General features: G+C 48.4%; 1 pseudogene; it reads right to left on the reverse strand.

Moving 5' to 3' along the window:
• Window positions 1-2,209, reverse strand: part of LOC109578188 (myosin-16-like) — a 44,849-nt pseudogene extending 42,640 nt beyond the window's left edge.
• Window positions 2,210-10,551: the final 8,342 nt, after the last annotated feature.

Raw genomic sequence — 10,551 nt, forward strand, 5'->3', positions numbered from 1 at the left:
GCAGAGAAATGGAGTTCTGTGGCTTTATCATTAAGAGCCAGATGAGTCGATCTTTTCTGTCCCAAACCCTGCTGTATGCCTGTCTACCGCAGATGCTCCCAGAAGTTGTGTTGTCCTTAAACTGTACCCAAACTGGGGCCTCTGGCGCTTCGCTCTCATCATCCATCATTCCTGGCAGCACTGCAGTGTCCTGCCCTTCTGAGAAGGATGCTTCTCCTGCACGTTAATCTTGACTTTCGTATTCAAACCCACTGGACCCCAGCTGTAGCCTCGTTTTCCTATGGCCACTCCTATCAAAGAGGGGCGAGGCACAGAATAAAGCTTAGATGTCGCAAGTTCTGATCATGGAAGGTCTCTGTCCCCTTATCCCTGAAATTAACCAAGCACTGATCCCACACACCCCCCACCCCCCACAGTCCACGTGGAAAATGAGGTGATGCTGTAGAAGGGGCATGGACGTTGGAGCCAGATACAGTAAGCTCTGGGGTATTTTTTTCCCCTAGATTTATCAGTTTTATTTTTTTTTAACTTTTAATTTTATATTGGAGTATAGCCAATTAACAATACTGTGATAGTTTCAAGTGGACAGCAAAAGGACTCAGCCACACATATACATGCATCCATTCTTCCCTAAACTCCCCTCCCATCCAGGCTGCCACGTAACATTGAGCAGAGTTCCCTGTGCTGTATAGGAGGACCTACCTTTTTGTCATCTGTTTTAAACACAGCAGAGTGGACATGTCGATCCCAAACTCCCTGTCTCTTCCCCCGACTCCTGTACCTGGCAACCCTAAGTTTGTTCTCTGTGAGTCCAGATGCAGCAAGCTTTGAATCTGAATTCATCATTCACTGTCTTTGTAGCTGTAGGCAAGTTACCTAAAATCTCTTTAATCTTCTGCAAAACAGGGTTCATACATCCCACTACCATAAGGTTATTAAAAGCATTAAGCAAAATATCCAGTGCCTCCCCCAGGAGTTTGCTCCAGGTGAGGGGTCTCCTAAACCAAATTTTCTAGCCACTCTCTGAAGTCAATCCTTGTAGCTGGACAGAGTGTGGACCAACGCAGAGAGCTGTGCTAGTAAACCAGCTATACGGGGGGGAAAAATCCATGATTTGCACCTTTTGTCATTTCCACCATGGCTGACACCAGGATGCCAAAGGTTTAACGACCACCTGCAAAGCCCCTGAATGTTTAGAGTTGGATCCTTACAAGCCAGGACAAGGCAGCCCCAGCTCAGCACCACCACGCAGCAACGGGCTCAGTGCCACCATCTGTAGCTCATGACACTGGAGAGCTCACCTGGGTTGCCCAGGGTATTCCAGGTCCTGTCTCACAGCCCTCACACCATCATGGGCACGTAGCACAATTTCCTGATGGATGTGATGCTCCTTCTCACTCTTGATGGGATGCTCCTCCTCACTCTTAGAAAATTGATTCCATGTGAGAGCTGTCTGGGGCTTTAAAGATAAGTAACTCTCATGATGGGCTTCCCAGGTGGCTTAAGTGGTAAAAAGTCTGCCTGCAAATGCAGGAGCTGTAGGAGATGCAAGTTTGATCTCTGGGCCAGGAAGATCCCCTGGAGGAAGACATGGCAACCCACTCAGTATTCTTGCTTGGAGAATCCCATGGGCAGAGGAGCCTGGCGGGCTACAGTCCATGGGGTCGCAAAGAGTCAGTTGGACACGACTGAAACCACTGAGCGCACACACACACACACACAACTCTCGTTACGATCTCTTGCACACATTCACTGTTTTACAGAGCATACAAAACCACTCTCATGTCATATCACATTGGAATCTCTACTGTGAGAAAACCAAAGGTCAGAGAGGGAAAGTGTTTTGCTTAGGGCCCCACAGGTCGAGTGTCATTGAGTCTGCACTTGAACCCAGCACAGGGGACTCAGAGGCATCAGCTCTTCTTGCCACCATGCCTCTTGAGTCCTGGGGGTCCAGGACTCAAGCTCAGTTTCATCCTGAGGATCATTTCCCACCCAGCTTGTTGGTGATCGTCTTCATGGTGACTTGGTCACCCTGTTCAGACTGGTTCTCCCCAGCGATGAAGCCCTCCTTCTCATCCTTGACCCAGCAGGACCTCTTGATGTCATAGGGCTTGTTCATGCCTTCGATCCTCCCCTTATCGGGAGGTGCCAGGAAGGGCATCTGGTCCACATTAGCCACACATTCACCTTTGTGTGCACCGGGCATCGTGGCTCAGCTGAGGGAGGAGCAGGAAGGAGCCACCGGTGGGAGCCAGGGCTTCCCTGGGTGCCGGAGCAAAAAGAGGATGGTTTGCCAAGACTGTAGTACAGGCTGGGGCTGCTTCTCTCATGCCACTTTCATTGTCTTGGTGCTATTAGGTCTTAATAACTAAGACTAATGGCTTCCAAGGTGGTGCTAGTGGTAAAGAATCCACCTGCCAATGCAGGAGATGCAAGAGGCGAGGGTCAGGAAGAACCCCTGGAGTAGGAAGTGGCCACCCACTCCAGTATTCTTGCTGGGGAAACCCCATGAACAGAGGACCTGGTGGGCTACAGTCCACTGGGTTGCAAAGAGTCCAGCACGATTGAGTGACTAAGCACACACATACCACTGAGAATAACAAATAAACTGATAGCTCCTCAGAGTTGTGTACCCCCAGCCACCACACAATGCTTCTGCGTCTGTGGTTCCATATGCCCCCACACTAAGGCTGTGAGGTAGGGTTCAGGGATTTGATGTTACGGAGGAGAAGATAAAGACCAAGAGAGGTTAAAGCATGGACTTTTAACCATGAAATGGGACGAGAAAACAATTACCATTTGGTTTTCATTTTCCCGTAAGGTCTGAGCAGAGGCCACAAGCCACCACAGTCCTGCTCTACTGTGGCCTGTCCCCAACAGAAATCCCACTATTCTCCTTTCACGGTAGCATGGCTGCAGGCATCTCTAAATACGACTTACACTCATCTCAGCTTCAAAATGATGGTCTCGTGAGACCCTCACTTAGAAGTTATTATTTAAATCTACTAACAGTAAAGTCTACTTTGAAATGCTATATCAAAAACTGATTTTTGAAAATATTTTGATAACTGAATTTTAATACCCCTGGTTTCCTTTGTGACCCTGCATAGTTTATTTTGTGCATTTAAAAACACTAACCTGAGCAGAGGGCCACAGGCTTTGTCAGATGCTAAGTGAGTCCCTGGTGCTGAATAATCACCCCGGCTCAGTGATTCTCTCTCTTAAGATGAGGCCAAAAAAAAAAAAAAAGATGAGGCCAGCCGGGAGTCAAGGCTGGGCCTCTTGGTTTCCAAATGCAGACAGTCTCTCAGGAAGGCAGAGGACCGGGGACTTTTAGTAGCAGAGAGAAGTCAGGGGCATCCCAGTCTGTCTTGAGGGTGAAGGACCTACTGGAAGGTTGGGGGAGCAGGTGGTTCTGAGCCCCTTTGCCAGAAGTGCTGTTCTCAAGCCAAGGGGACAGCCTTCACCTTTAAGCTGGAGACGGAGGCTCTCACAGTGGTGCTCCTGGGCCTCCTGCTGCACTGAAGTATCCTTGGGGGAGCTCCAGCATTCCCTGCCAGTTTTCCAAAAGAGGCCGAGTCGGAATAGGAAAGTGATGGAGGCAAAGTCAGACGCGTTCTCCTCTTCTCACCTCAGTGTGGTGTCCAGGTTAGAGAGTTCTGACTGAAGCCTGGGTTCTCCAACCCTTAAGCTGGTCCATTTCACAGAAAATGAGAATGAGAGAAGGGGTATCAGGGGTCCTGTGCCTTTGTGGACCACTGACTTCTTTGTCCATCTGGCGATGTCTGTGCTCTCATTGGACAAAACTTTAAATTCAGGTAATAAAATGAATAAGATCACCAAGGAAACAAATGACATCGACATGTAATGAACACAGTATTAAACATGCATGATATGGCAATACACGCACTTCTTTATGAAGGTATCTGGTAACACGATCTAACGGTGAAGGAGGAAACAGAACAGGCTCCATCTCGAAAGCAGGACTCTATCTTGGACCGGACTGTGGGCTTTGAGCTATATGCCCAATATCTATGGAAAGGACATACCAACTGGAACATCTGGCCCCCAGAAGGAAGAGCCCCGGGGATCTCCGTTGCCTAAAGAATACCCTAATTATCTGTGTAACCCAATAGAATCATACATTGTATTATGCTTATTGGGGTATGACCACAGGCCTATTGATAATTACTCCTCCACTGTTAACTACCTAGGCTTAAGGCATATGATCATGGGTTAACTTTGATTGTATCTTTCTTTTTCCTTTGTTCAGACTAGTTTCAGGGAACCTTATACACTTAGGGTATATAAGACTTTCACAAAAACTGGTTGGGGTCCTTGGCTAAGAGGAGACTCTGCCTTGGGCCCGCCGGTGTAATAAACTGCACTCCACTATCTGCATTGTCCGTCTGAGTGAGTTTGTTTCCCGGAATGTGTGGCTACAACAACAGCAGGTCTAGTAACTTTCATTTTAAAGCAGGCGTGAGAATTAATCTTTTGAGTTCTCTGCAATAACTGTGATATATGAAAATACTGGTGATTTCCTTTGCGGACAAAGTCACAGGTACTGCTAATACAACTGTGATTTGTCACCTGTGTTAAAAAGGTGGGGGAGATGCTACATTTCGGGTAAAGGTGGTGAACATCATGATGCAATTGTTCTCCTGCTGAAGACCCCCAAGCCCAGGGTATGAACCCTACCCGATCCCCCCGGAGTCCCATCTCTGGTGGAGAGCATGGGGCTGGGAGGTCCCCGGTAGCTTTGGACTGTCTTCCTCCAGCATCTAGGAGACCAGGCTCTCAGCTCTGCCACAGTCACCCTGGGCAGCTCAGTGGCCTCGCTGGGCGTCCCCCACCCCCTTTCTGGAAGAGACGCTGTCTCTTCATAAACTTTCTCTTGCCATTTGCTGTCCCTGGCGGGATGATCGCACTGCCTTTCTGCGGTCTCATTTTAGTGGTTCTGATTGACATAGATGGAAGTCACCAGGGAGATGAGACCAAAATCCACATGAAAAGAAAATGTGAGTATCCACAAGGTCAGATTTTTAAAATGCATTAGATTTGTCTTGAAAACAGAACAACTTCTCCTGTCTCTGTGCTGGGTTCCTTTTCAATCGTCCTAATTGGGGAGGAGGGGCCAGAAATTCTCCTTTGTTTATTCCAATTAAGTTGCTTGTATTTTTTTTTTTTTTTTAATGGTGGTTTTGCCACAAACCACAGGTGGCCCTTGTCCTGGCCTGGTGGCCTGGGGCACAGATCCCTGGGACCAGGAACCCTGAGGGCCATGCAGGCCTCTGACACCAGGAACCACCCCTCTCAGGAGCCACCAGCCTCCTGCTCAGTTGTGACGGCATCTTCCAGGGCTCCCTGCATGTAAACAACTCCTGCTCCCTGCCTCCCAGACAACTGCTTTTCCCAGGCATCTTTGATAACAAGATCCAGTTTTCAAAACCACAAACCACAAAACAGAGAAAAAAATCAGTGCATGGGATGCAAACGCTCAAAGTGTCTTAAGAGGAGGAGAGATGCATTGCAGAGTGTGGGAAGTGGGTGGCGGGGATTGAACCCAGCTCAAGTCCAACATCCCCACCATCCCCTGGTGGGAGCCAGATGGTGCAGTGGAGTGGGGCTGATCTGGGTTCAAGCCCCTCTGTTCCTGTCTCACTGTGGAATGAGGCAGCTCTCTCCTGTCCCCTAGGTCCAGAGCCCCGGGAGCATTGAGTGACGTGCCCACTCTGCAGCCCCTCAAGAAATGCCTCCTCTCTGCTCCCCCTTGTGAATCTCTCATTGTTACATCTCCTTTCCTTGGGTGGCTTCTCCATGGCACCCCCTCCCCATTCCCCACCTCCCCCAGCCCCCTCTGTGGTACTCACCTGAGGTCACACTGGAAGAGATTGGGTCCCCCCAGAGGCTGGCCTTTCCCTTTTATACCTGCCCTGCAGGTCTGAGCCAGCAAAACTTAAAAAAGAAGAAAAGAACCCCTCCAGGGCTCCAGTGGGCTCAGTAGGCCTCCCCTTCCAGGGCTTGACTGGATGCTCCCAGGTCCCTCTGCGGGGATCAGTGAATGCCCTGCTGCTAGGACATTTGCCTTCCTCCCAATGCCCTTGTGGGAAAACTGATGACCCCAGCCCAGGGGTGTAGGCTGTGGGCAGAAATCAAAGAGCTGGCTAATGAGTTTTCCTCTTAAAACTGTAATTGCACCATGCAGGGGGCTTACGCTCAAGGAAGAAGACATGGGTGGGCTCATTCAAGGCCCTAGGCATGGATAAGCCTGGATAACAGCTGGTTGATGACTGTCCCTTTCATATGCTCAGGCCAGAAGTGTGAGCTTGGACTTCCCTCATCTGATCATGGCTGTGGGCCCCCTCCAGCCCACCATGGCCAGCAGAGCCCACGGGGCACCATGGTACAATGGCAGCTTTGAGTTCTGAATCTTGACCTCTAATTCTTCTGTGGTTTTCCTTGTTCTCCAGGCCTTGAGCAAGTCCCTGTCTTCTCAGGGCTTGTCTTTTCCATCCATAAAAGAGGATGGAAGGACCTTAAGAGTCCTTCTCTGATGGCTCAGATCGTAAAGAATCCACCTGCAATGCAGGAAACCTGGGTTTGATCCCTGGGTTGAGAAGATCCCCTAGAGGAGGGCACGGCAACCCACTCCAGTATTCTTGCCTGGAGAATCCCCATGGACAAAGGAGCCTGGGGTCGCAAAGAGTCAGAGCCACTAAACACAGCAGGAGTCCTTTGTGACTTTCTCAAGCCCAGAGACAGCCTCTGGGTCTGGAGGGAGAAACTTGCCCAGGGAACTTCCTTCTGCAATCACCCCATCTCCACCCTCTGATCCCTAATTCACTATTCTTTTAATTGATAAAGAATTTAATGTAACATAAAATTAACCATATTAAGTAACTAACTCAGTGGCATTTAGTATATTCTCAGTGTTCTGTAGCTGCTTACCACCTCTATCTATTAACAGTTTGAAAACATTTTCATTAACTCAAAAGGAAATCTACAAACCATCAAACAGTTTCTCACCCAGCCCTAGGCAGTCACCAGTCTGCTCTCTGTCTTTATGGTTTTAGCTTTTCTAAGAATTTTAGAAGTAAAACCATACGACGGCATACAATGACTTTTGTGCCTGGCTTCTTTCATTTAGCATAACGGTTTCAAAGTTCATCTACACTGTTGAATGTATCAGCACTTCACTCCTTTTTAGGGCTGAATAATCCTCTTTCTCTTTGTTGGACCACAGTTTCTTTATCTGTTCATCCACTGATGGATATCTGGGTTGTTCCCACCTTTATTTTATTTTATTTATTTTTTTGTTTGTGTCAGTTCTGTGTTGGGGCACATGGGATCCTCGTTGCATCACGCGGGATCTTCCACTGTGGCTCGCAGGCTCTCTGGTTGTGGTGTGTGGGGCTCTCAACTGCGCCGCAGCTTGGGAGATCTTAGTTCCCTGACCAGGAATTGAACTCATGTCTCCTGCATTGCAAGGCAGATTCGTAACCCCTGGTCTACCAGGGAGTCCCTTGTTTCCACCTTTTGACTGCTGTGCCTTGTGCTGCTCTGAACAAACGTGTGCCTGTGTTTGTTTTCCATTCTTTTGGATATTTCCTTAGGAATGGAATTGCTGGGCCATTTGGTAATTCTATGTTTAGTTTTTTGAGGAATCCCCAAACTATTTCCACAGGAGGCTAAATCATTTCACCTTCTCACCAGCAGTTCACAAGGGTTCCAATTTCTCCACATCCTCCCTAACATTTGGGCTTCCCTGGTGGCTCAGGTGGTAAAGAATCTGCCTGCAATGCAGGAGACCAGGGTTCAATCCCTGGGTCAGGAAGATCCCCTAGAGAAGGAAATGGCAACCCATGCCAGTATTCTTGCCTGGAGAATTTCAAGGACAGAGGAGCCTGGTGGGCTACAGTCCATGGGGTCACAAAGAGTCGGACACGACCGAGCAGCTAATACACATCCATCACTAACATTTGTTATTTTCCTTAAAAACAAAAATAAAAACTATGGACATCCTAGTGGGTGGGAAGTGGTATCTCATTCTGGTTTTTATTTAGACTCCCCAAGGAGATCCAATCAGTCCATTCTAAAGATCAGTCCTGGGTGTTCTTTGGAAAGAATGATGCTAAAGCTGAAACTCCAGTACTTTGGCCACCTCATGCGAAGAGTTGACTTATTGGAAAAGACTCTGATGCTGGGAGGGATTGGGGGCAGGAGGAGAAGGGGACGACAGAGGATGAGATGGCTGGATGGCATCACCGACTCGATGGACGTGAGTTTGAGTGAACTCTGGGAGATGGTGATGGACAGGGAGGCCAGGTGTGCTGTGATTCATGGGGTTGCAAAGAGTCGGACACGACTGAGTGAATGAACTGAACTGATGCCTGATGATGTTGAGCATCTTTTCATGTGCTCGTTGGTCACTTGCATATCTTTGGAAAAATGTCAAGTCCTTTGCCCATTTTTAAATTGGTTTGTCTTTCTGTTGTTGAGCTGGAAGTGTTCTTTATATATTTTAGATACTGGACCCTTATCAGATATATGATTTACAAATATTTTCTCCCATTCTGTGGGCTTTTTCAGTTTTTGATAATGTCCTTTGATGCACAAAAGTTAATTTTATTTATTTTTTCTTCTTTATCTATCTTAAATTTTTTTGCAGTGTAGTTGATTTACGACATTGCGTTCATTTCCGCTGTCCAGCAAAATGACTCAGTTATACATGTATATTCCTTTTCGTGTTCTTTTTCATATGGCTTATCACAGTATATTGAGTATAGCTCACTGTGCTATACAGTGAGGGAAGTAAAATTCTCTCGGTTGTGTCTGACTCTGTGTGACCCCATGGACCATACACTCCGTGGAATTCTCCAGGCCACAATACTGGAGTGGGTAGCCTTTCCCTTCTCCAGGGGATCTTCCCAACCCAGGGATTGAACCCAGGTCTCCCGCATTGCGGGCGGATTCTTTACCATATGAGCCACAAGGGAAGCCCAAGAGTACTGGAGTGGGTAGCCTGTCCCTTTTTCAGCAGATCGTCCCAACCCAGGAATTGAACCGGGGTCTCTTGCATTGCAGGAGGATTCTTTACTAACTGAGCTATCCGGGAAGCCCTATCCAATAGGATCTTGTAGTTTATCAATCCTATTAATATATTTACTAGTTTGCATATGTTAATCCCAAACTCCCAATCTTTCCTTCCCCCACCCCCCAAAAACTTAATTTTAATGCAGTCCAACTTATCTGGTTTTTTTTTTTTTTTTTAATTTTGCCACCCTGTGCTTTTGGTTTCGTATTTAAGAACCCACTGCCAAACTCAAGGTCATGAAGATTTGTCCAGCATTTTCTTCTAAGAGTGGTACAGTTTGAACTTTTACATTTAGGGTTGATGCCTCGATTCACTCTTATTTATTTATTTTTTGGCCACACCATGTGTACCATGTGTGATCTTAGCCCCCCGACCAGGGATCGAACCCGGGCCCCCTACACTGGAAGCGCAGAGCCTTCATCTCTGGACCACCAGGGAAATCCCTGAATTCACTCCTAAAGGAAAGAGGAACCCACTTAAGACAGAGCTAATTTCCCTATTTTCTCTCTAGATTTGGGCCTGGGAACCAACTACTTAAGACCCAAAGAACCTTTTATTTAGCACGTAGTAATGTCTTGCATATGTTTTCTATTACCATCTGATCCCTAGAGCATGTCCCTGTATTCTGAAAACTGGAATCCCACAATGAAGACTCATATTGGCAAGTGGTCTTTTACCAGCACTCGCTCAGCCTGAATACTGCACACCTGAGGATGAACCTCACTTCTCCTGAGCAGGGCCTCAGTTTCCCCAAAGGTAAAAATCAGATCTTGGCTGAGACTCCTCCCTGCAGGGCTGTCTGCGATGCTGCCGCCGAGGTGCCCTTCCCTCCCACCTACTGCTCTTCAGAGTCTGTTCACGGGACGGGACGGGGTTGTTTTTCATCTCTCTAGCAGTAGGGCTTCTCTAAAGGGCAGACCTTTGTGCAGAAGTCTGGCTTGTGAACAATGAAAGTGGAGCTTCTCTGGGTAGAGCCTTTGAGGACAGCGCCCAGACATCCAGGAGAGGAAGGGGAGGGGGGGGGGGCCCTCCACCCCTCCCCCGCCAGCCGAGGCCTGGAGTCCATCCTCGGAGTGCAGTGCCCCACCCAGAGCCCGGGGCGCTTCCAGCTTCTTCCCTTGTGATTCTCATCTTCTGGCTAATGAGTTGGGGGCCAGTGAGAAGAGCCTGGCCCCTGCCCTGCCGTGATTCTGGGAAGGGATATTCCCTAACAGGAGGTTCTTCAGGGCGGGGTAGTGCCCAGCAAGAAAGAGCACACTGCTGTAGGGTTGCTGCCTAGAGTTTGATGAAAAGACAACAAGCTAACTGGGGCAGTGTCATGGGAAACCCACGGAGGATGGTGAGGGGCCGCCCCCATCCCTAGAAAGGTGACTGAAGAGCCACCCCACCTGGATACAGCTGTAGGGAAAGCCTGGCCCTCAGGGCTGACACAGCCACTGCCCAGCCAGACC

Source organism: Bos indicus, chromosome 25, assembly GCF_029378745.1.
Source record: "Bos indicus isolate NIAB-ARS_2022 breed Sahiwal x Tharparkar chromosome 25, NIAB-ARS_B.indTharparkar_mat_pri_1.0, whole genome shotgun sequence".
In the NCBI taxonomy this organism is placed as follows: Eukaryota; Metazoa; Chordata; class Mammalia; order Artiodactyla; family Bovidae; genus Bos; species Bos indicus.